This window comes from Canis lupus, chromosome 9, assembly GCF_048164855.1.
Source record: "Canis lupus baileyi chromosome 9, mCanLup2.hap1, whole genome shotgun sequence".
NCBI classification, from domain to species: Eukaryota; Metazoa; Chordata; class Mammalia; order Carnivora; family Canidae; genus Canis; species Canis lupus.
In genome coordinates this window covers 48,244,824-48,270,390 of record NC_132846.1, presented here as the reverse complement: position 1 = coordinate 48,270,390, position 25,567 = coordinate 48,244,824, and the positions used below count along the sequence as shown (strand labels likewise).

General features: G+C 42.7%; 2 protein-coding genes across 21 annotated transcripts in view; both read left to right on the top strand.

The window, feature by feature from the left end:
• Positions 1-6,353, top strand: part of HEATR4 (HEAT repeat containing 4) — a 61,093-nt gene extending 54,740 nt beyond the window's left edge. The window contains exons 18-19 of one of the 2 annotated variants that reach the window (XR_012036888.1): positions 1,925-2,059; positions 5,853-6,353. The gene's annotated coding sequence lies outside the window, so the exon portion shown is untranslated. The remainder of the gene's footprint in view (positions 1-1,924; positions 2,060-5,852) is intronic. The other variant, XR_012036889.1, reaches the window with a different exon arrangement.
• Positions 6,354-14,346: 7,993 nt separating this feature from the next.
• NUMB (NUMB endocytic adaptor protein) overlaps positions 14,347-25,567 on the top strand; it is a 162,650-nt gene continuing 151,429 nt past the window's right edge. For 18 of the 19 annotated variants that reach the window (XM_072839225.1, XM_072839222.1, XM_072839210.1 and 15 more), the window contains exon 1: positions 14,347-14,460. The gene's annotated coding sequence lies outside the window, so the exon portion shown is untranslated. Of the gene's footprint in view, positions 14,461-14,631; positions 14,783-25,567 lie in introns of those variants that run through there. The other variant, XM_072839208.1, reaches the window with a different exon arrangement.

Sequence of the window (25,567 nt, the reverse complement as noted above, 5' to 3'; positions counted from 1 at the left end):
ATTTTCTTATACAGGACACAGAGTAAGTAGCAGAACTGAGATTCAAGCTTCATTCTTTCATTATCTTGTTCAAAACCACTAACTGTGAGCAAGATATTGTATATATCTGGTATTAGGGCTGCAAAGGTGAATAATGCATTGTATTCATCCTCTGGAAGTCCATTTCTAGGTACATGTGAAAAGGAAAGATGGGCATCTTCTTTTACAGTTGTTCTTGATATTGCGCTAGCTGTATCTTCTAAAGAACTCAAATGCTGTGTTCCTAAGGAGTGGAATGACCCATAGATAGAATTTCCTGGGATGCTGGGTGGCTCAGTGGTTTAGCGACTACCTTTCGCCCAGGGCGTGATCCTGAAGTCCCGGGATTGAGTCCCACATCAGGCTCCCTGCATGGAGCCTGCTTCTCCCTCTGCCTGTGTCTCTGCCTCTCTCTCCCTCTCCCTCTGTCTCTCATGAATAAATAAATAAAATTTTTTTAAAAAGAAAGAATTTCCTGGGATGGCTATTCTACTGTACCCAGTCACTATAATAAAATAAAAAAAAAATTTTTTAAATAAAAAAATTTTTGAGAGCCTGTTAGGTATCTAAGAGGCTGGAGACCACATCTGGTCTGTTTTAACACTGTTGTATTTACTTATCTATATCTTCACTAACAAACTATTAGCAGAATGTCTGTATCTAATTTTTAATCAGTGAATGTTTACTGAATGAATGAACAAATGTCCAGTACTCTGCTAAGCACTATAGAAAGAGCCACAAAGGAAATGTTTCAAGACACCTGCATCTCATTCTTGTAAGTAAATATGAGTATTTCCTTCCAAAGCTAGTACAAAGTTCTAAAAAAGCCCCAACTGGTTCATCCCTATGGTGAGAAAGTCTCAAATCTTGGAGAAATTTCCTTCTTTCTTTTTTTTAGATTTTATTTATTTATTTGAGAGAGAGAGAGCATGTGCAAGACAGAGCAAGCAAGCATGAGTAGGGAGAAGGGACAGAAAGAGGGGGAGCAGGGAGCAGGGAGCTAGATAATGCCATCTTCATGATGCCGGGCTCTATATAAGTCAGGGACCAGAGGACTGTTGTGCTACTGGATTTGCTCAGTGGATCCAGAGTCTGATGGCTGCTTTGGAGTGTGTCCATGTCACAAGGATACCAGCTGCACCTGTCTCTAACCAAGCTGTTTGACAATTAGGATCATAGGGATTGCCGGGCTGGGTTAAACCCATAGGCCATTCAATAGTCTCTTACTTTGTAGAAAAGATTATTCAAGTAGTGGAACTTTTTTTTTTTAAGATTTTATTTATTTATTCATGAGAGGCAGAGACAGAGAGAGACAGAGATGCAGAGGGAGAAGCAGGCTCCATGCATGGAGCTTGATGTGGGACTCGATCCCTGGGCCCCAGGATCATGCCCTGGGCTGAAGGCAGGAGCTAAACCACTGAGCCACCTAGGGATGCCCTCAAGTAGTGTAACTTAAACCTGGTTATGAATCAAAATCACTTGAGGGAGCTTTGCAATACAGATTCCTGGACCCTACTCCAACCCAGTGAAGTGAAATCCCTGGAGTTAAGAGAGGGACATGGAATTGTGATATAGGACCAGGGTTGAAAAATGGCTGGTCACTCATATATAGCTCTGCAGTTGATATATTTATTGTATTCTGATTATATTCCCTCCTTGGAAAAAATTTTATGCACTTATTACTTATAGTGTGAAGTAATATTCCTTTCTATCACTACTAAGCTTATTTCTACGGGAAGTTTGTAAATGACGTTGAAATCATAGGATTTGGGGATTTCAGAGATGAGTCCATGTTGATCTTACCCATGCTCTTTGTGATAACTGTAGATTTGGCTTAGCTCTTCTCCTAAAGCCTGCCTACCAGTCACATGCCCATTCTTGTGTTTGTTTGTTTGTTTATAAGCAGTTCTGGCTTTATCAAGTGATCCATTCTGGATCAGCTAGACAACCTTTGTCCACTTTGTGCAAGAGCAGAAAAATAATATCTGTTCCTGTGATAATTGTGACCTGGGGTGACTGCTGTTTAGGTCACTCAGGACAGGTAAGTACTTGTTGCAGATTTGGGTTAAAGTCTTCCTATGAGTCTAGACAGCCTGCTAACTTTGAAGAGGTCAGGAAGGGGAATATACTTTTACTGAATTGCTCAATGACTAACATCCATTTGGAATGACAATCTGGATGATTTGCAGAAAGAAACCAAAGAAGGGAGTAGGGTGGAAGTATTTATAGGAAAGTATTCAAGATGCTGTATAGAGAATACCAGGGTTGCATACATGCCAAATAAAAAGAAAAAGGGTCTGATTTAACCACTTCATTTAAAACAAAATGACTGAGTGGTTGGAGATGGAGAGCCACAACTGGGATGATCATTTTGGAATCTCCAACTGTCCCTTGATGAGTCAAAGTTTCTAAATGGCCTTACGTACATGTAAAAAAGAGAAAGAGAGGAGAAAGAGAGTTTGGGAGAGATTCAGAGAGGGAAAAGTGTTATGAGGTCATAGCTTGTACACCCCTTTAGGCAAGTGAGGCCTGGCCAGAATCTATCTGCACAGGAAAAGTATTAGAGCTTGGTTGGGAATTTCTAATACTACAGAGATGAGATTTCTGGTTGTATTCCTTTTTATTTTATTTTATTTATTTTATTTTATTTTATTTTTCTTAAGACTTTATTTATTTACTCATGACAGACAGGGGGTGGGGGCAGAGACTCAGGCAGAGGGAGAAGCAGGCTCCATGCATGCAGGGAGCCCAACGTGGGACTCCATCCCAGGTCTCCAGGATCGCACTCCAAGCCGAAGGCGGCGTTAAACTGCTGAGCCACCGGGGCTACCCTGTTGTATTCCTTTTTAAAAATGTTTTAAAGAGGGATCCCTGGGTGGCACAGCGGTTTAGCGCCTGCCTTTGGCCCGGGGCGCGATCCTGGAGACCCGGGATTGAATCCCACGTCGGGCTCCCGGTGCATGGAGCCTGCTTCTCCCTCTGCCTATGTCTCTGCCTCTCTCTCTCTCTCTGTGACTATTAAAAAAAAAAGAATCTTTTAAAGATTTTATTTATTGGGGATCCCTGGGTGGCTCAGTGGTTTAGCGCTTGCCTTTGGCCTAGGGCGAAATCCTGGAGACCTGGGATTGAGTCCCATATAGGGCTCCCGGCATGGAGCCTGCTTCTCCTTCTGCCTGTGTCTCTGCCTCTCTCTCTCTCTCTCTGTGTCTTTCATGAATGAATAAATAAATAAAATCTTTTTTTAAAGACACAGAGAAAGAAAGGCAGAGACACAGGCAGAGGGAGAAGCAGGTTCCCTCGGGGGATTCCAGGACCTGGGATGACCCCCTGAGCCAAAGGCAGATAGATGTTCAACCACTGAGCCACCCAGGTGCCTCTCTGGTTGTATTCCTTATGGACCTCAACAAGACTCTGTTCTCAGCTAAGGTTATTAGAAAGTAGATTCCTAAGGACTGGTCCCTCCAAGATGAAAATACTGAGCCCTCTGATTCCAGTACCAGAGCTCAAAGATGCTCTGGCTTCCATATGATCAAAACTCAAACTAATAACTTTTCCTGGCAATCCTTTTCATCTAGAGATTTCCCAACATCTCACAAACATCCGCCTGTGTCCTATGTAGCTGGTTAAGCCACGGTCTCTGACATTCATCTTTCACATAGGATCCTCCCATACATTGATTACTGAGCTGAAAATAGTATGTGGGCCTCTGATCAAAGGTCTCGCGCTCAATGTCTATTTCTCTTGGCTCCCTAGTTTTAAGCAGTTTGTGGTGCTCCCACAGGGCCCGTGTATCAGACCTGCCTGCTTCTCTGCTGTCATTACCTCCCACTGACTGCATTTTTGCTTCCCTGTGTCCTGGCAACTGGGTTGTGCCTCGGTTGTCTGGGATGCGAGAATTTTTGAAGACTCTACAGGGGTTCTTCAGGTCTTGTCATTCTCCCTCCCAGTTTGCACACCTTCCTCCACCCTCCTACACAAGCTATGGGGCCATCAAAGTACTGAGTTCTCAGCTTATTTCTCCTTCCCTATCTTCATTTTCACCCCCCCTCAGCGACAGGAAGCCCCAGGTCCTGAGCTTGTGAGGGAAGAAGGAATGGGAAGGAAAAGTCTTTTTTTTTTCTCTCTCAGATTGCCCTCTTATTCCCAGGGAGGGGGCTGAGGCCACGAATGTTGGCCTCAATGGGAAGAGTTTTTGCTTCTCTTACACATCCTGAAGGAGTTAGCATTTTAATTAATTAATAATTCAGAGGAGGGATGACTCAGTGCAGACCCTTAAAGGGAAATCCATCTCAGAGCCTGAGGGCCACCATTGGCCCCGTATTTTAATTTACTGTTCAGGGACACCTGGGTGGCTCAGCGGTTGAACATCTGCCTTTGGCTCAGATCATGATCCTGGGGTCCTGGGATCGAGTCCTGCACGGGGCTCCCCATGGGGAGCTTGCTTCTCCCTCTGCCTATGTCTCTGCCTCTCTCTGTGTGTCTATGAATACATAAATAAAACCTTTAAAATAATAATTTAACATCCCAACCAGAATGGTTTCACTGACTCAGAGGAAACTGAGTTGTCCCTATCCCTGGTGTTGGCAATTCTGAACGGCCCAAAGGAGTAACTCCTTTGTCCAGGGGAATCCAATGGACACAGGCAGTGGGATTCCAAATTCTGGGTGCAGGGATGGGCCCTCATCCACTGGTGGAAGGCTTTATTTAGTCGTGCTCCACCACTGTACTTTTCCCTACTAATTACTGTAACCACTAGTGATCATTATATGATAATTAGCACTTGCCTTTTTTATAATTCCCAGAGCACCACCCCAGAATAAATGATGGTGTTGGGTGGCAAGGCTGCTCCTAGAGGCAACTCCTGACTCATTCGTTCACTAAATATTTCGAGAACTACTATGGGCCGGCCGGGTGCTAGGCAGCTCTGAGCAGCAAGAATGTGGTTCTTGGTATCACAATGCTGAGATGCTACAGGAGGGATAGGCACTGAGCAAGTTTACACGTGGGATGTGTGTATCCAACGTGGAAGTGTGGTGTGGATAAGAGGGGCACCCAATTCAATGGTGGCTGGGAGAAAGGATATCAGAAGGTTCCCCTGTAGAAGTAACCTCAAAGGTGAGATCTAGAGGATGAGTAGGAACTAGTAATGGAATCCAATTTAGGGTACACCTACAGTATTTGTATAATTTCCTCAGAACATAATGTTAAACCCAAAGCTGCCTCATATTAACCCTGCAAAGTAATTCCTAGTCTATGCCAAATACAGTGCTTCTAACTCTGCCCCTGCACAGTGGGATGCTACCCTGGAAAAGTGTGAAATTCTACACAAGTGGAGGATGTTATTACTGTATTCCACTAGAGAGTATATGTCAGGAAGATGGCACCAGGGAAATAGGTGTGCAAATCAGGTTCTTCAATTTCCACACCCAACTCAATTCTCTGTGCCTTGAAAGGGTCTGGGTCTGAGACGGGAAATATGTTTGTCTGTCTCCACTTGAACAACAACATCCTTCTTATCAGCTACTGCCCTGAGAAGACACTAATGTCCTCTTACAGGAAACTAACAGGAAAAGAAAGAAAGCCTACCACTGCATACACTTCCTGAGAGCAAAATGAAATGGCTGCTCTTCTGGCTGCCTGTAGGAAAGGGCTGAGTAAATAAATACACCGGCCCCATTGTGTAGTTAGGCTTCCTGGGGGCAAGTCCTCATCTCCCCACCCCTTCTTTCCCTTCTAAAATCGGCCATCCTCGGGGGCCATCCTGCCGAGCAGCAGAGGTTTTCTCTGGGTACTGAGCTATTGAAACTTACAAGTCTCTTTTTTCTCAAACACAGAAGAAACACAGAGTTTGAAGGAGAGAAGAGTCACAGGAAGAGGAACTTGATATTGCTACACCTCTCCATTAACCTCACAGAACTTTCCCAGCAACTTCTGCTTTGAACCTTTCTGTGCACAAATCCAGTAATGTCTGGGGACATGTCAGGAGGAGAAGCATACAGAGCTAGTGCATCTCTGAAAATCCAAGGGCCTGTTTAACTCACAGCTGCACAGGTGACTTGATTTGGAATCAGTGGTATAAGCTGTCATCATCTGCGAGAATGTTTATTGAGCTCTAATGGTACAGCACCACAGCAGTCACCGCTTGAAAAGGTGGTTCTGCATCAAGAAACAGTTCCAGTCTAAAGGATTCTAAGGCATTTCCTTGTGAGGATTGTTTTCTCTTCCTCATGGAATATGGACAGAAGGAAAGAACATGTACATTTAGCAGGCAGGAGAAGAAGGGGTTGGGGGAGAAAGAGAGATTGGGAATAGATACTCTTAACCTAAAAAGATGAGATCAGATGAACCATGCCCTTGGACATTTGTCTTTCTATAATATTTCTAGCTTAAAGATTATTTATACTTTAGGAGCTTCCCCCCCACCACCATTTTTCTCATATAATCATGACTGAACCCTGAGAAATGACTCAAAGCCAAAATAATGGGGTTTCCTTGATTATAGTTCCTCATTTTCTCTGGCCACAGGCCAGCCCTCCATATCCTTCTTCCTTATAAGGAAGCCATCTTCGACTCAGTCCTGCTGGCTCACTCCAACCTCTTAGTGATCTTTTTTTCATATTGCAAACTGGACTCTCTTCCTCCCACTTTCTTTTTCTTTTCTTTTTTTTTTTAATTAAAAAAAAACATTTTTTTTTAAGTATCTCTGCACCCAGCATGGGGTTCAAACTCATGACCTTGAGATGAAGAGCTGCACATTCTTTCCACTGATCCAGGCAGGTGCCCCTCTTCTTCCCTCTTTCAATTGCACAATTGCTCCTCTTTTAGTCTCTGGGTTATTTATTTATTTACTTATTTATTTATTTATTTATGATAGTCACACACAGAGAGAGAGAGGCAGAGACACAGGCAGAGGGAGAAGCAGGCTCCATGCACCAGGAGCCCGATGTGGGATTGCGCCCAGGGCCAAAGGCAGGCGCCAAACCGCTGTGCCACCCAGGGATCCCAGTCTCTGATTTCTTACTGCTTCAAATCGAGGAGTGGAAACCTCCTTACTCTGTCCACAAAGTCTACATGGGATCCCCCTTTCCCTTATCCTCAGTTAAGGACTGACTTAGCAGACTGCACAGTGACTAGGTTTTTTTTTTTTTTTTTAAAGGGACAAAGACAATTCAGTCCCTGCTCATTTTGGGCATACTCCGTCCTCTGGAACTTCCATAGAGCCAGGCTCAGATTTCTCATATCGGAGGTGCTCCCATAATTAGCCCAATCTTGTTGGTTTTGAGTATATTGCATACAGGACTGGCATTATGGTCTGGCAAATATAGGGTACACATAAGAAAATGAGACAAAATATTTGAAAATAAGACCATCCTGGAAAAGTTACCATAGTCATAGCGTATCTAGTAGCTTGGAGAGGAAACCAGGTATCGCACACTCATATAAAGCTAATAATAACTGATGGCTACTGCGTACATACTATGTGTTCAGCACTTCCTGAATTATGTAGATTATCTCATTTATTCCTCATAAAGGTTTTGTTGTAATAGCTAGAAAGGAGAGAAAATCATTATATACTCAATAATGACATTAATGGTAATAATAGTTATATAAGCCAGTTATATATGCCCATCTCTGAATTGAACACATTATCTCATTTAATTTTTTAAAATATTTTATTAATTTATTTGACAGACAGAGAGAGAGCAAAAGCATACCTGCAAGCAGGGGGAGCAGCAGGCAAAGGGAGAAGCAGTCTCCCTGCTAAGGTGGAGCTGGATCCCAGGACCCTGGGATCAGGAACTGAACCAAAGGCAGACACTTAACCAACTGAGCCACCCAGATGCCCACATTCTCTCATTTAATCTTTATTTTTAAATCTTTTTTTATAAAATTTTATTTATTAATTCATGAGAGACAGAGAAATAGGCAGAGACATAGGCAGAGGGAGGAAGCAGGCTCCCTGCATCCCCCCAGATGCGGGACTGGATCTGGGACCCCAGGATCACACCCTGAGCTGAAGGGAGCCGCTCAACCGCTGAGCCATCCAGGCGTCCCTCATTTAATCTTTAAATGAAAACTACAAGGAGGTATTATTATTATTTTTTCCTAAGGTAGGCTAATTCTTTTTTTAGAGGTGGGGGAGAGGCAGAGGGAGAGGGAGAGAGAGAGAGAAAATTCTAAATAGGCTCCATGCTCAGTGGGAGCCAGACAACAGGATTCCATCTCACAACCCTAAGATCATTACCTGAACTGAAATCCAGAGTTAGATGCTTAACCAACTGAGACACCCAGGCACCCCTATGGTAGGCTAATTCTAAAGTGGCTTCAATGATCCCCCACTTGATATTTATATTCTTGCATAATACCCGCTTCTTGAGTGTGGACTGGACTTAAAGTCTTGCTTCTAACATTCTATAGAATGTGGCAAAAGTGATACAGGATATCAGTTTTATGATTAGATTACAAGAGACTCTGAATTCTGTCTTGATAGCAGTCTCTCTCTTGCTGGCCCTCTCTCTTGCCCTCTTGCTTGCTAATCCTAATGACATAAGCTGCCATGTTTTGAGATGCTTTATGGAGGGGTTGCCTGGGTAGCTTCATCCGTTAAGCATCTGCCTTTGGTTCAGGTGGTGGTCTCAGGATCCAGGATTGGTCCCGCATTGCATCAGGGAGCCCTGCCTTCTTTTTCCTACTCCCTCTGCCATTCCCCCTGTTCATACTCGTTCTTTCTCTCTCTCAAATAAATAAAATCTTAAAAAAAATAAGAGAGATGCTTTATGGAGAGACCCTCATGGCAAGACACTGACAGAGGCCTCATATCAATAGCTCTTGAGGATCTAAGGCCTTAGCCCAAAGTGAGCTACTGAGTTCTGCCAACAATGACGTGAGTGAGGTAAGAGCAGATCCATCCCACCTGAGCCTTAAGATCACTGCAGCCTTGTGAGAGACTCAGAGCCTGAGGACTCAGCAAAGCTGCATCAGGATTTCTGACCTACAGAAATGGAAATAATATAAGTTGTTTTAAGTTACTGAGTTTTGGGGTAATTTGTTATACAGCAAAAGATAACTAACACATCCCATTTTGTAGATGAAGAAACCGAAGCATGGGGACATGAATCAACTTTCCCAAAGTCACACAGCTAGTTAAACGGGAAAGTCAGAATTTGAACGCATAGTTCAAATCTACTTTCTTTCTTTTTTTAGATTTATTTATTTATTCATTCATGAGAGACACAAGAGAGGCAGAGACATAAGCAGAGGGAGAAGCAGGCTCCCCGCAGGGAGCCCAACGTGTGACTCAATCCCGGGACTCCAGGATCACGCCCTGGGCTGAAGGCAGGCGCTAAACCGCTGAGCCACCCAGGGATCCCTCAAATCTACTTTCTCATGTGATTCCAAGTGACTGGAAAAGTGGAGGTCTAGAAGGCATTCAACTCTCTGAAATCTTTGGAGTGTAGCCATGTTTCCAGGAAACTCTTTGTGTGTAAAACAGGGATGGACAAAAGTTTAAATGGTGCTCAAAAGCCCACTCCCTGCTGCGGAAGAATGGCTGGTCCACCCATAGATCTAATGATAGTAACCAGGGGCTCCCTTCAACAGTATAATGGCAGAGTTACAAGCTGTAGCCCATCCTTTTTTACAAGTACTCAAGCTGTCTTATCTATAAAATGTAAGGTGAGTAAAAGGGTACACACATATTTCTTGAGGATGAAAATTCATGTCTTACATAATGAGGAGGTCTGTTGTGCTATTTAAAAATCATATGGGAGTGCCTAGGTGGCTCAGTCAGTTAAGCATCTGACTCTTGGTTTTGGCTCAAGTCATGATCTCAGGATTGTGAGATGGAGTCCCCTATTGGGTTCTGCACTCAGTGTGGAGTTGGCTTGCAATTCTTTCCCTCTCCCTCCCCTCTGCCCATTCCCCATCTCTCTCTCTCAAATAAGTAAGTAAGTAAGGGGGATCCCTGGGTGGCGCAGCGGTTTGGCGCCTGCCTTTGGCCCAGGGCACGATCCTGGAGACCCGGGATCGAATCCCACATCAGGCTCCCGGTGCATGGAGCCTGCTTCTCTCTCTGCCTCTCTCTCTCTCTGTGACTATCATAAATAAATACAAATTAAAAAAAAAAAAGTAAGTAAATAAATAAATTTATTTTAAAAAAATCATCTGAGTTCTAGCATTGGAAAGGAAATTGTTCTACCTGAGAGAACACCATTTTTCACTCTTTTTTTTTTTTTTTTTTTTTTTGCCTCTCCCCATTCATGGAAGATAGCCTTGAACTTTGAAACTAAAACCACAGTGCTTTGTTCTAGCATGGAAAGTAGCTTGGCACTTCTCTGTGTTGAAATCTCCCCAGTTTGAGATGGCGAAAACATCTTCCAGATAGTTTTCCTTTCTTCATCCACAGCTTCATGCCAGTGGTCACCTTTATAATATCAAATGAAGCTATGCTTATTGGATGGCTGGCTGGCCTTTATCAGCTTTGCTCTGATGCTAGAGCAGCAGGCTTTGAGCTCAGGGAGGATTTCCAGGTGGCACTAGAGCAAAGATCCCATAGGGTAAAGTTCTGGCCTGGTTCTCCTTTCAACCAGTAACAGAGGCTGCACTTTGTTGGTGTAATTGTGCAACCTGGTATAAAGTCCACAGGCAGGGAGATGGGGTAGGACTTTAAGCTGGCTCAGCAGTCTGCATCCTCTTAGCTCTGTCGGCTTTCCTTACTTTCTTCTCTGCTGGCCTTCCTCCCAACCCCTACCCCAAACCCTCCTCTCTAATCCCTTCATCCCCATTAGTCTCCATCTTCAGGGATCCCTAATTCAGGGAACTACCTCTTATCAAATATCTTGGCTTGCTTCCAACTGGTAGCAGCAGGCAGCTCTGGCCGTTGCCTACTATCTGAATGATTTTCTTCTCTATCAGTTGTTTGTTTCTCTAATCCATTTGGAATTGTGTGTAGAATCCAAAGGGGGGGGATCCAAAATCAAACCCAAAAAAGGAGTTTTCCCCTAGTGAGATTCCCCACCCCCCATGGGCTAAAATAGAAATGAAAGGAAACCTGGATTCTACTCTCTTGAAAAATGTTGTGATGAAAAGAGAGCAGAAAGTGGCATCAGCATGCACTGGAGCCCAGGGCAAACCATGCTGTTCCTTAGACATCAGGACATCACTCCAAGTCCTTCATTGTCTACTTAATCAGGATTTATAAAGTCTATTTTTGCCTTTAATACCTGTTATCCTGGTCTTGCTCAAGTGACTCTGAACAGATACCATCTGTGCCACCTCCATAGTCAGCCTCACAACACAAAGCTGCAGACTCCCTGACTCCAGTGTTCTTGCTTTCTAAGATGGGGTCTTAAGAGTGGTGAAGACATAGCACAGGAAAGAAAAGAGAGGCTGGGTGGATTAATTATGTTATAAGGTCACCTTGTGCATACAAAATCAAAATGTGGGATATAAGCAGTAACCTTCCTAGTACTGCATGGACTTTAATAACACAACAAATAGCCTTCTGTTGGCTCAAAGAATGTTCCTTAAAAGCTTCCTTCTTTTCTTTTCTTTCAAATATTTTATTTATTTATTCATGAGGGACACAGAGAGGCAGAGACATAGGCAAAGGCAGAAGAAGGCTCCCTGCAGGGACCCCCATGCAGGACTCCATCCTAGGACCCCAGGACCATGACCTGAGCCAAAGGTAGATGCTCAACCACTGAGCCACCAGATGTCCCAAAACCTTCCTTCTTTAAGAATTTTTTTCTCTTCTTACAGGGTTGAACATGTCTATTTTACATTTCTTACCTGATTTTCACAAGGAATGATAGTGGTAGAAGTTTATATATATATATATATATATATATATATATATATATATATATATATATATATGCTTATATATGTATATAAGCAAAAAACTTTATGAATACTTCTTTTTCAGTGTATGGAATAGAATGAATAGCTGACCTTTGTGGCAATATTCCCAGTTTTGTGATAGTAATTTTGTTGAGTTCCTGAACTTGATGGCAAGTCCTCTTAGTGAGACTGGCATAATACTATGTTCTCTATGGCACCAAGTCACTATGGCTGTACAAGAGCCATTATTACCCAAAGTACCATAATAATGCCCATGCCCTCCTATGACGTTACTGTTTCCTATCTGCTAGGACATTAATTGCCTTCTAACTTGCTCTAAAATTGGTAGGTAGGGCATACAGCCAAGACTAGAGAGAAGAAAGCTGGTAATATATTAAAAGGCTGTGTAAAGGACATACAGATACCTCCTTCTTGTTGGGGAATCTTCACATCTGCATGTTACTTCATTTGTTATGGATGTTAGCTCAGGCTTTTCTTATGTCTTGGCTCCATCTTATCATGGTCAATGTCTGATCTTTCCTTCAACTGAATGATTCAGACATCTCTGAAGTTATTTTGTCTTTTCCACTTTCCTTTTACAGGCTTTTTATGAGTCATTGAATTGAAGGGGAGGTTATTTCTAAATTGGAAGGTGAGGATGAGGGAAGGGGGAGGAAAGTTCTGGAAAATAATTAGGAAAAGACACTTTATTGTTATAGTTATTGGAGGAATAATTTCCGACTAGTTTGGTGATACGTAGTTTCTTCAAACTTGACTAAAAATATAACCTAGAAAATAGACATTTTTTTCCTGCATACCAAACAGTGCAGTTTTAGACTATTTGTGGCTTGCTCTGCAAAGGACAGAAGAGAGAACAGAAGAGATATGGGACAAAGAGTTAGCAGAAGAACAAAGGGGCAAAGCACAACATTTCTAAAGTCCAGATTTAGATTCTCAGTTCCATAGGAGGTTCCCAACCATAAGGTAATGCTTGTGAGGGAGTACCTCTTTGACTTTTCCCAATCCGTCCCTGGGTATGTTTCATGGTCCACGGGTTTGTATATTATAGGTAGAGTTGTGAGGAAGATACATTTAAATCTGACTTAGAGGGGCAGCCCGGGTGGTTCAGTGGTTTGGTGCCACCTTTGGTCCAGTGTGTGATCCTGAAGACCTGGTATCAAGTCCCACATCAGTCTCCCTGCATGGAGCCTGCTTCTTCCTCTGCCTGTGTCTCTGCCCCTCTCTCTCTCTGAATAAATAAATAATAAAAATAAAAAATAAAAAAATAAAAGCCAAATACAGACACATTAAAAAAAATAAATGTGACTTAGAAATTTAAAGACAAATCAGGCCAGCGTTTTGTTGTTTAAGAACAGGAAAAGTGGGTGGAAATGAAAAAGAAAACCAAAATCTAACGATGGATGTATTTCTAGGAGCGCAAGAGTTTTTATAGCTACACCAGATTTCTCAAAAATGCATACTGTGACTTGTACCCAAATAAATAAAAAATGCAATCATTTATTCTTGTGCATTGTGCCAATGTAAGAAAAGGGCTGCAATTCATTCAATGGTCCTAATTTAGATTGCTAGGAAGAGGAGAGGTTGGAAGAAAAAAAAAAAAAGACAAGCTTTTCAAGTATCTGACACACGTCTAGTAGGGCTATTTAAGAACTGCTGAACATAAAAATCAAGTTGGGAGAAGGTGGGGGTAACCAAATTCTCATTTCCAGAGCATCACAAGGCTAAATGCGGCTGGTTTAGTTCAAACTTGCTGATGGCTGCTTGGGTCACTTGGCAGGAGCCAGCCAGGGGTGAGTCTGGAAGCTAGAGAACGCTCAACATGCCACTTCAGTTTATTAACGACGTTACAATTGCCACAGAAGTGTCTGATTCCTGCTAAATAAATGTTCGTGCTTTGCCCTTTAGCATGGAGACTTCTGGAAAGAACTTCAAGGAAACTGGGTGCAAATTGGGACTTTGAGAAGAGATTTTTATCTGTACAAGTGCTTTTCTCCAAGGAGTTGGAAAACACTCCTTAAATACAATCTCTGATGCTGGTATTTTCTAAGTACTACCCTATAAACTAGCAGGGATCAATTTCTCCTTACAGGGAGGGAACTGGAGAAAGGGATGGGTACATAGAGTGAACTCTACAACAAAGAGTTAACCCTTCCCGGGTAACCTCGGCCGTGAGCGTCTGCCCCTTCCTTGCTTTCTACTGCGCAACCAAACTGTACCCGAGCTTGAACCAACCAAAGCCATCGCATCCCTTGCCAGTTGACTTAACAGACACTTTTGGCAGCCTATCATGACTTCGAACTGCCCAGCCATCAGCCAATAACAACTAAACCTTGGTACTGGGCGCTCCGGGTCCGGACGGGGGCTAATACCGGGTTCAGGAAAAGGGGCGGTGAGGAAGCTATGACGGACAGCTGGAAAGAGCCAATCAGAGCAGAAAGCCGCCGCCCCGCTATCCAATGGGGAGACAGAAAGTATGAAACGGGGCGGGCCTGTTGTCATGGGGGAGGTGGTGGCGCTTGGTGGCTACTGGCGGCCGAGGTAGAGGCAGTGGCGCTGGAGTTGGTTGGGGGGCAGCGGCAGGTGAGTGCCGGTAACGCGGGCCTGAGGTCTGGGTGGGGGCCGTCTCGGGCCGGAAACTCCAGTTCGGCGCTCCCGAGGCGGAGGCCGAGAGGAAGGGGGCCTGCACTGTGGGCCGGGTCGGGCCGGGGCCAGGGCGGCGGCGGCGGCGGCGGCGGCGAGTTCGCGCTGACTGGGCTGGTGGGAGAATGGCCCGGTTCCCGGCGGCGGAGTTCGCGTTGGCAAGATAGGCTGGGGCCGGACCCAAGCGGTTCTGGCCGGCAGGTCCCTCGGGACGTCCCGCTGCTTGGGTCTGGGGCACTGACCGGCGGCCGCTGTGGGAGCGGTAAGCCCCTTGGGAGACGGGAGCGGACGGGGTCCCGGGGGGGAGGGGCGGGGGGCGACCCGGGGTGACCGGCCACGACCTGGTCCGAAGACCGGGTGAGCCCGGGAATGCACACTCAGGGCAGCTTGGGTGCCAGGGAGCAGAGAAACCCGGGAAACCCAAGAGCGGCCCGAGCGGAGAGAGCTGGGGGGGCCGGGAAACTGGGAGTGGCCCGGGTCCGAGGGAGAAGGGAGTCAGACCGAGGGCGGCCGGGGTTCGGGAGGACCCTGAGGGACGAGTGCGAGCGGGGGCGTCGACGAGAGGCGAGAGGCCGGGGGTGGGGGTGGGGGTGGGGCCGGGGACCCTCCTGAGAGAGGCGGCCGTCCGAGGTGGAGGGCTCCGGGTTTCTGGAGGGTGGGACCTGTGGAGACCTTGAACAGCTGGAGTGGAGCGGAGCGCCCTGCCCCCACCGCTGGGCTGGGCTGGGCGACCCGAGACTGGAACCGGGAGCTCCTGGGTCCGAGGACCCGCGCGCCACCGGGGAGCCTCGAGGAGTAGGTCGGATTGGAGACTAGGGTGAGGGGTCTGCCGGGGAGTGGAAGTTGTCTCAGTTGGAGAGGAGTCAAGCAAAATGACACAGGGGTGGGCGGGGAGAAGCAGTTTCCTCGTAGGAAGCGCGTAGTAGATATAGGGCGTAGTAGGAGGGAGCGAGAAAGTTGTTCAGGGTGAGAGTGGTGGTCTCGTGGGGACCGGCCGGAGCAGCGGCTACGAGAAACTAACAGTGTGGCCGTTAGTGTGTTCTCAGGACTGCAGAAATAGAAGGCACCTCGCCTTCATAAAACTAAGATGTGAGAGAAAAAGCTCCCAAAAGTTGGGTTAAGTAACTTCTTGCATTCCAGTGCTTTAGGGAAAATTTTTTTTTTTTTTTTTTTTTAGGATGACACCAATGATATTAGAAAATGAGGACATTGACAGGATGGAGAGTTTGAAAGAGAAAGGGGGGATAAGTAGCTCAAACTAAGGGAATAGGCAGGACAGGGGACTTGATCAAAAAGATGGACGTCATGAAAGGATGGACGTACCCTGGCCAAATTAGAAACTTGAATTCTGGTTCCGCCACTTAGCTTGGACAATTTAACCTCTCTGTACAAGTTTCCTCCTCTGTGTAATAGGTATAATAATAGTCCCTATTTCGTAGGGTTGTTTTTTTTCCACGTGTGTTAATATTTGTAGAACTTTTAGGATAGCGATTGGCACAGAGTGAGCACTGTGCTTACTGACTGCATTGTTAAATAGAGAGCATAAAGACCTGGGTTCTTTTATGCCGTGGTTCTCAAACTTCAGCTTGCACCAGAATCACCTGGAGGGCTTGGTAAACTACAGACTGCTGGCGGCATCCAGAGTTTCTGATTCAGTAAGTCTGGGGTGGATCCTGAGAATTTGTATTTATCTCAGGTGATGCTTATGTTGGTCAGAGGCTCACACTTTAAAAACCACTTGCTTCAATGAAAACAATAATAACGTAGCAATCTTAAAATATCTGTCTACCCTGCTAGAGACAAGTAGAGGCACATTGCAAAAATGATCCGAATATAAGGGATACCCATACCCACTGTGAAGCCTATGTTTTTCAGATTGTGGATCGTGATTTTTTCGTAATTTATAAAATCAATTTACTGGGTTACTGCCACATTGAAAATAGGATGAAATAGAATGGAATTGCACTTGGTAAGGAAAAGCATTGTTTGGGAAATGTTTCTCATAAGTGTGTGTACTAGATCACTATGTAAAATGTATTTCTTACAGTCAGAAGAATTTGAAAAACTGTTTTAAGCCAGGCAGTGCAACAGAAATAATCCTTCAGTAAGGGTTTCTAGGACTGGCTTTATTATTTATATCTTTATTTTTCTTCTGGTAATTTGGTGGTGATACGTTCTATTAAATTTCTTGAGCTTCTGATTTGGTTTCTCATGTTTGCCTTATCACATATTGTGTTGTGCCTCTTTTTAGATATTGAGAATCTTTGGTATGAGGACTTAAGGAAATCTGAGGCAGAGGGGATGAAATTGAGTGGTGTTTCTCAGATGTGGTACACTTTTGTTTCACTTGTGCCCTCTTGTTTACCCTTTCTGTAAGGCACTGTCTGTAAAAAATACCCCTAAGTATACTAGACATGTTGTCTGTAAACAACTAATGCTGAAATGGACTGGTTTGAGAACAGTTCATGTATAGAAAATAAGCAGAAGCCGAATAAGACACATTTCAAAGGAGAAAAGCAGAGGAGTGTTTTTTTTTTTTTTTTTTTTAAAGAGAGTGAAAGTTATTTAAAGCTTCTCCTGGCCTTACACTAATAGAAAACATATCAAAGCATTTTTAAGGGAATCAGATATACTTGTGTATTTTAGATTTCTAGGCTTTTGAAGAGAAGACAGTGATAATAATCCACAGTAAAGTGCACCTGGGATAGAGGGTTAACTACAAAGTAAATAGTTTATTAAGCAGGAGCTTTTGTTTTGGTGATTTTCTCCCTTGAGAATGAGCTGGATGTGGCATACATTATAAATTTAACTTAAGGGACTTAAATGTAATCTACAGTACCTTTTTAAAATTATGTTAAGAATATATATGTATTTTCTGTGTTGTTCTTGGTTTGATTTTTCCTCTGTAAAAATCTAGATGGTTTGTATTTAGGAAGAGTTGATTTAGATTAGTTTTTGTAGATATAAGAGCAGAGAAAGCAATACTGAAAACTGAGAGATTCTTGCAGTACTCTTTAAAATCTTTAATCCAGGGGATTTATGTAACCCTTTCATTAATGTTTTATGCAATTATGAACAAAGTCTTGGTGTAGCTTTGCATTAGGATTTTTACATAATTTCTTATCTCAGAAATAATTTTTCTCAGACTTTTATATTTCACTAAATTATTTTTGCTCGGAAGACTACAAAATATAGAATCATCATATATTTGAATTGAAAACATAAGCAATCTTTTCACAAAATAAATTTACTGATTTTTGTGACAAAGGTTCCAAGGATGAAAGCTTTTAAATTCCTTGCATTTTGTTAAATGGAGTATCCCTACCACCAAAATGGTTGTTCTGTAAGTCTCTGTGCATTTGGTAGGCACATTTGTAGAGGTCATTCAATTCTTTACTAACTGATGGAGGAATGTAAAATCTTAATAATTGAGCGTGGGAATAATATGAATGTTCATTCCTTGTAATTATGAACGTTGACCGGTTTGAGTACTTGCTTAATAAATGGACTTTATTCAAGTGACTTTATTATTCACCGATAATTTAATCACACTCAACTATGAATAGCTCTGATTGCTCAACTTATTTTACAGTGAGATTCGTTAATCTGTAGTTGAATAAGTGGTGGTTTTTAAGTCTCAAAGAAACTGTATGTTCCTGACTGGACAATTTAGTGAGACTTAATTTCATATATCAAAGAAAACTCAAGTAAATGATTTTAAAAAGTAGAAGTTCAATTAACACTAGTTAATTAAATTTATTTTCTATTACAGTAGCGTTTTATCCTCTTTTATAAATAGCTTCTGATCTGCTTTCTCTGCTTCTAGCCTTTACCCATAGAGTAAATCCTAGTGGAAATGTTGGTCTCTGAAAATCTAATTTTGTAAAGGTACAGAAACCTATGTCTGGTTTTCAGTTTGTTGAGAGAACAACTTTTATCCGAAAAGGCCTCTTGGTAAACTTAACACCTTAATAAAAAGTTCTTTATTTAATATAGTACTTCAGAACCTGCATTTTATTTTGGGCTTGCCAAAACATCTATTTATTGTATTTGATAGCTTTTGATTTCCACAGAATGGTTCTTGAATTCTCCTAATTTCTAAACTCTGATACATGTTTCTTTGATAGGGCTAAGGAGGAAGGAAACAGCTGTACTCTTTAAATATTAAGAAATAATTTCTCTATCTTTTTTTTTCTTACATTAAAATAAATACGTTTATTTGCCAAGAAAATTTGTTTCAGTAATATAACCTATTGGAAATTTCGTTATTAAAGTTAGAAATACTCTATAAAGCCTTACGATGTTTATGTGAGACACAGGTTCTGATAAGTAGGATGTCCTTATGATACTGCAATATATTTTTGAAAATATAAAATATACACTTGGAAATCTTGGGGCAAAAGGAGGATTGAAACTAAGGGAGAATGAGGAGAATACTGACATGTGTTTGAGGAGGAGTTTGGAGGAACTGTAGGAAGTAAGTCTAGAGTAGTGAGCCACTCTTGGCAGTTTTCCTAGAGTGACATATGTAAAGGAGGATGATCCTATTTGCAGCATTCTCCCATGGACATATTTTTTGTACTGTGCAGTTTCCACTGCTTGCCATAACTCTTCCTTTGTTATCTTCCACTTGGAAAAGCAGGTCAGAATGCAAATGAGTGAATAGACTGAGAATTGCTAGTCCTAGAGGATGGGAGCCTGGGCAGGACCATGTGGAATTAGAAGGCTGGGCACTTGTCTCTGCTTCTGCAGTTCTTGGGAATAGGTTTCTAGCAATCGTAACTAGGCCAAACCATACCACTTGTCCTTCCCAGTGGAGTCTGGAATTAAGCAGTGGGAAGAGACCCCTCAGTCCTCTTAAATGGGTTAACTAAGGAGCTGGTGTATTAATTAGTGTTCGGTGATTTCCCCTTCTCTTACCACCAGATCTATTTCTCCTCACTTGCTTGCTGATTATTTACATTCTTCTTATGTTCTATTAATCAGGGAAAAGTTTTGAGTTCTCTGATTAGGTAGCAGAAATCTTTTTTTTTTTAATTTTTTAAATTATTTATTTATTTATTTATTTATGATAGTCATACAGAGAGAGAGAGAGGCAGAGACACAGGCAGAGGGAGAAGCAGGCTCCATGCACCGGGAGCCCGATGTGGGATTCGATCCCAGGTCTCCAGGATCACGCCCTGGGCCAAAGGCAGGCGCCAAACCGCTGCGCCACCCAGGGATCCCCCAGAAATCTTAATTGTGGTAATTGTGTTTATATTAAGGTGAATATAGTTAATAAGGAAAATGATTATCAGATTATCAGTTCTTTAGAGAGGAAAAGGGATAAAAGTTGTAGAACACTGCTTGGCTCCTGAATAAAAGCAAAGTCAGGGAAGCCAGCAACACAGAAATATAATATTAAGTTGATTTATGAAACTTAAACTTCAATTTTGAATTCTTTACTCTTTTGTCTTATTTTTAATCTCATCTGTTGAAAAACTTGAATCTTTCTTTTAACTCAGCTATATTTTTTACCTTAAGTCACAGTAAATTCTTTTTTTTTTTTCCCCACAGTAAATTCTTAATTATTTACACCTAGATTAGCAGAATTATAACTAGTCCCTAAATTCTTTTGGGTTATGAAGTATAGCTGTGGAACCTGTTAGATAAATATTTCATTAGACTTCTATTATTTTTTCTTTTTAAAGATTTTATTTATTCATTCATGAGAGACACAGAGAGAGAGGCAGAGAAACAGGCAGAGGGAGAAGCAGGCTCCCTGCAGGGAGCCCGACGTGGGACCGGGGTCTCCAGGATCACGCCCTGGGTTGAAGGCAGGCACTAAACTGAGCCACCCAGGGATCCCGATTTCTTTCTTTTTTTTATTTTTTAATTTTTTTAATTTTTTTTAATTTTTATTTACTTATGATAGGCACACAGTGAGAGAGAGAGAGAGGCAGAGACACAGGCAGAGGGAGAAGCAGGCTCCATGCACCAGGAGCCCGACGTGGGATTCGATCCTGGGTCTCCAGGATCGCGCCCTGGGCCAAAGGCAGGCGCTAAACCGCTACGCCACCCAGGGATCCCTCTTTATTTTTTAAATTTTTTTTTTAATTTTTATTTATTTATGATAGTCACAGAGAGAGAGAGAGAGGCAGAGACATAGGCAGAGGGAGAAGCAGGCTCCATGCACCGGGAGCCTGATGTGGGATTCGATCCTGGGTCTCCAGGATCGCGCCCTGGGCCAAAGGCAGGCGCCAAACCGCTGCGCCACCCAGGGATCCCCCTCTTTATTTTTTAAACTAACATTTAAGTATTGAATCTCCTTGGCATTGAGTATCCTTATCAGCAGTTTTCTTTTTTTTTTTTTTTTTTTTTAAATTTTATTTATTTATGATAGTCACAGAAAGAGAGAGAGGCAGAGACACAGGCAGAGGGAGAAGCAGGCTCCATGCACCGGGAGCCCGACGTGGGATTCGATCCTGGGTCTCCAGGATCGTGCCCTGGGCCAAAGGCAGGCACCAAACCACTGCGCCACCCAGGGATCCCTATCAGCAGTTTTCAATCTGCTACCTGTGACACTTTGGGGTGGATGTTTTGTACAGTTTATTTGGTCATCAAATATTATCTGTAGACAAAATTATTAAGTTCTAAAAATATGATTATACTTAAAATGTATATATATTTAGAACTTACTACTTTCATACATATAAACATGTATATAATACATATAAATGTTGAGATGAATGAAATTTTTTTTTAAGATTTTATTTATTCATTCATTCAGAGAGAGCGAAGAGAGAGGCAGAGACACACAGGTGGAGGGAGAAGCAGGCTCCATGCAGGAAGCCCGATGTGGGACTCGATCCCGGGTCTCCAGGATCACACCCCAGGCTGCAGGCAGCGCTAAACCGCTGCGCCACCGGGGCTGCCCTGAAATTTTTTATTTTGAAGGCTAGACTGAATTCATAATAGCTTTGATTGTGTTGACCATTTGCTTTGTTGGTGGATGTTGAATATTCAGCTATTATCGTATGGGGATTAGTTACTGTTTTGACTTTTTTTAAAAATTTAATTTTTTTTCTATTTTGACTTTTAAAAATGTTCATCCTTAGGGATCCCTGGGTGGCGCAGCGGTTTGGCGCCTGCCTTTGGCCCAGGGCGCGATCCTGGAGACCCAGGATCGAATCCCACATCAGGCTCCCGGTGCATGGAGCCTGCTTCTCCCTCTGCCTGTGTCTCTGCCTCTCTCTCTCTCTCTCTGTGACTATCATAAATAAATAAAAATTAAAAAAAAAATTTAAAAATGTTCATCCTTAAAAGTTCTCAGTCTATTTTTTCTACCTTTTCCTTACCCAAATGTGCCATTTCAGAAACTGGTATACTTCTTTTCCCCCCAACATGGCGTATGCATTCTTTTTTTTCTCTCTTTTTTGGGGACAGCTTTATTCAGTTATAATTGACATACAGTGAAATTGAAGATGTTTAAAGTATACAGTTTGATGGGTTTTTACCTATTTATCCACCGCAATCAAGATAAGGAACATACTTAACCATTCTAAAAGTTTCCTTGTGTTTCTTTGTAATCTGTCTCTCCCTTTCTACCCAGAGAGGTAACCACAAATCTGCTGTCATTATAGATTACTTTGCATTTTCTAGAACTTTGTCTAAAGAGAATTGTATGGTATATACTTTTTTTTGATAGGAAGGTCTGGCTTCATTCACTCTACTTGATTTATTTATTTATTTATTTATTTATTTATTTATTTACTTTTTAAAGGAAAGTTTGTTTGTTTTTAAGATTTTATTTATTTATTCATGAGACACACAGAGAGAGAGGCAGAGACACAGGCAGAGGGAGAAGCAGGCTCCATGCAGGAGCCCGATGTGGGACTCGATCCCGGATCTCCAGGATCACACCCCAGACTGCAGGCGGCGTTAAACCGCTGCGCCCGGGGCTGCCCCTCTACTTGATTTATTTAAGATTTATCCATGTTATTTTGTGCATCAGGAATTTATTTTTATTTCTGAATAGTATTCCAATATAATTAATTATATTAGAATTTAAAAAATCTATTCTCTCTCTCTTTTTTTTTTTTTTTAAAGATTTTATTTATTTATTCATGAGAGACACGCAGAGAGAGGCAGAGTCACAGGCAGAGAGAGAAGCAGGCTCCCTGCAGGGAGCCTGATATGAGACTGGATCCTCCAACCCAGGATTATGCCCTGAGACAAGGCAGATGCTCAACTGCTGAGCCACCCAGGCATCCCTAAAAGTCTATTCTCTTGTTGATAGACATTGGATTGTTTCCATTTTTTGGCTCTTCAAACAAAGCTGCTATGAACATTTTTTTTTTTGTTTAAGATTTTATTTATTTATTCATGAGAGACAGAGAGTCAGAGATACAGGCAGAGGGAGAAGCCGGCTTCATGCAGGGAGCCCAATGCAGACTTGATCCCCCAACCCAGGATCACGCCCTGAGCCAAAGGCAGACACCAACTGCTCGCTGAGCCACCCACCCAGGAATCCCTGCTATGAACAATTTTGTTTAAATTAAGATTTTATTTATTTATTCATGAGAGGCAGAGAGAGAAGCAGGTTCCATGCAGGGAGCCGGACGTGGGACTTGATCCCGGGACTCCAGGATCACGCCCTAGGTCGAAGGCAGGCATTCAACTGCTGAGCCACCCAGGTGTCCCTGCTATGAACATTCCTGTACAAGTTTTTGTATGGACATGTGTTTCCATTTTTTAATTATTTATTTATTTATTTGAGAGAGAGCATGCACAAGTGGGGCAGGGACAGAGAGAGAGAGGCAGGACAACAACAACCCCCCTGCTCTGAACGGGGAGCCTGTGATGGGGGTTGATCCCAGAACCCTGAGATTGTAACTTGAGCTGAAGACAGACACTTACCGGGCTAAGCCACCCAGGTGCCCTGCATTTTTTTATTTTAATTTTTTTAAAGATTTATTTATTAAGGGATGCCTGGGTGGCTCAGTGGGTGAGCATCTGCCTTCAGCTCAGGGCATGATCCCAGGATCCTGGGATCAAGTCCTGCATCAGGCTCTCTGCAGGGAGCCTACTCCCTCTGCTTATGTCTCTGCCACTCTGCGTCACTCTTATGAATAAATAAAATCTTTAAAAAACAAGATTTATGTATCAGTTAGAGAGTGCCCACACTTGAAGACATAGAGGGTGAGAACCTTGAAGCAGTCAGACTCCCCACTGGGGATGGAGCCCAATTGGGCTCTATCCCATGACATATGAGATCATGACCTGAATGGAAACCAAGGGTCGGTGGCCCAACTGACTTAGCCACCAGGGGCTCCTTCATATATTTGGTATATATCAAGTAGTACTAGAATTGCTGGGTCATATGGTAACTCATTTTTCCAAGGCAGCCATGAATACCATTTTGTATTTCCACCAGGAGGTGGGAATAAGTATTCCAGTTTCTGCACATCTTCACCAACACTTGTTATTACTTTTGTTTTTTTATTATAGCTATCCTAGTGGATGTGAAGTGATAACTCATTGTGGTATTGTTTTGAATTTCCCTGATGGCAGTGATGAGAATTTTTTCATGGATTTATCAGCTATTTGTTTATCTTCTTTGGAGTAATGTTTTTTTGAATCCCTTGCCCATTTAAAAAATGGATTTATTTGCCTTTTATTATTGAGTTTGAGTTGTGAAACATATACATTCTGGATACAAGTCCCTTATCAGATACTAGATTTGCAAATATTTTCTTTCTTTTTTGAAAATTTATTTTTTTAAATCTCTACACCCAGCATAGAGCTCTAACTCATGACCCCAAGATCAAGAGTCACATGCTCTCTTCCAACTGAGCCAGCCAGACACCTCTATTACAAAAGTTTAATAAAATATTCTGCTTTGTTGCTAATTCTTCCAAGTAGCAGGTTTTTGGCCTTTTGGTGTAGTGCGGCATTTGGGATCATGGTGCCAAGGGAAGCATTTTAGAGTTGCAAGAATGGATTATAGGGCAGCCCAGGTGGCTCAGCGGTTTAGTGCTGCCTTTAGCCCAGGGCGGGATCCTGGAGACCCGGGATCGAGTCCCATGTTAGGCTCCCCACATGGAGCCTGCTTCTCCCTCTGCCTGTGTCTCTGCTGCGCTCTCTCTCTTTCTCATTAATAAATAAATAAATAAATCTTTAAAAAAAAAGAATGGATTATAAAAATCCACTGATATAAATATATGCTTATAATTTCATCCTTATATTATTATCTACTTGAACATTAAGTGAAGTTCAGGTGTCATTTTTTCTGCTTACTGTGCAGCTTTGCATCCATAGTTCTATAGAAGCTTCAGTACTGAACCTTTTTTTTTTTTTAAATTTTTTATTTATTTATGATAGTCACACAGAGAGAGAGAGAGAGAGAGGCAGAGACACAGGCAGAGGGAGAAGCAGGCTCCATGCACCGGGAGCCCGACACGGAATTCGATCCCGGGTCTCCAGGATCGCGCCCTGGGCCAAAGGCAGGGGCCAAACCGCTGCGCCATCCAGGGATCCCAGTACTGAACCTTTAATGGAAATCAGGGTCAGAGTTTTAAACATCTTACTTAAGGGAAGAATAGTCTATCATACCCTTTCTTTTTTCTCCTCTTTGCTCCCCACTCTCTCCCAGTCTCCGCCTTTATTTTATTTTATTTTATTTTATTTTTTTTCTCAAGATTTATTTGAGAGAGTAAGAGAGCATGCACAGGCATGTGTGCTTATGTCAGCAGGGGGAGGGGCAGAGTTGAGAGAATCTCTAGTAGACTCTTTGCTGAGTGAGGTCGGACACCTGGGGCTGGATCCTAGGACCCTGAAATCAGGGCCTGAACTGAAACCAAGAATCAGACTGAGCCACCCAGGCACCCCTCCCCTCTTTAACTCACCTACCCTAGTACCTTTTTTTTTTTTTTCCTAAGATTTTATTTATTTATTCATGAGAGACATAGAGAGAGGTAGAGACATAGGGAGAGGAAGAAGCAGGCCCCACGCAGGAAGGCAGACGCTCAACTGCTGAGCCACCCAGGTGTCCCTATTTGCCCATTTT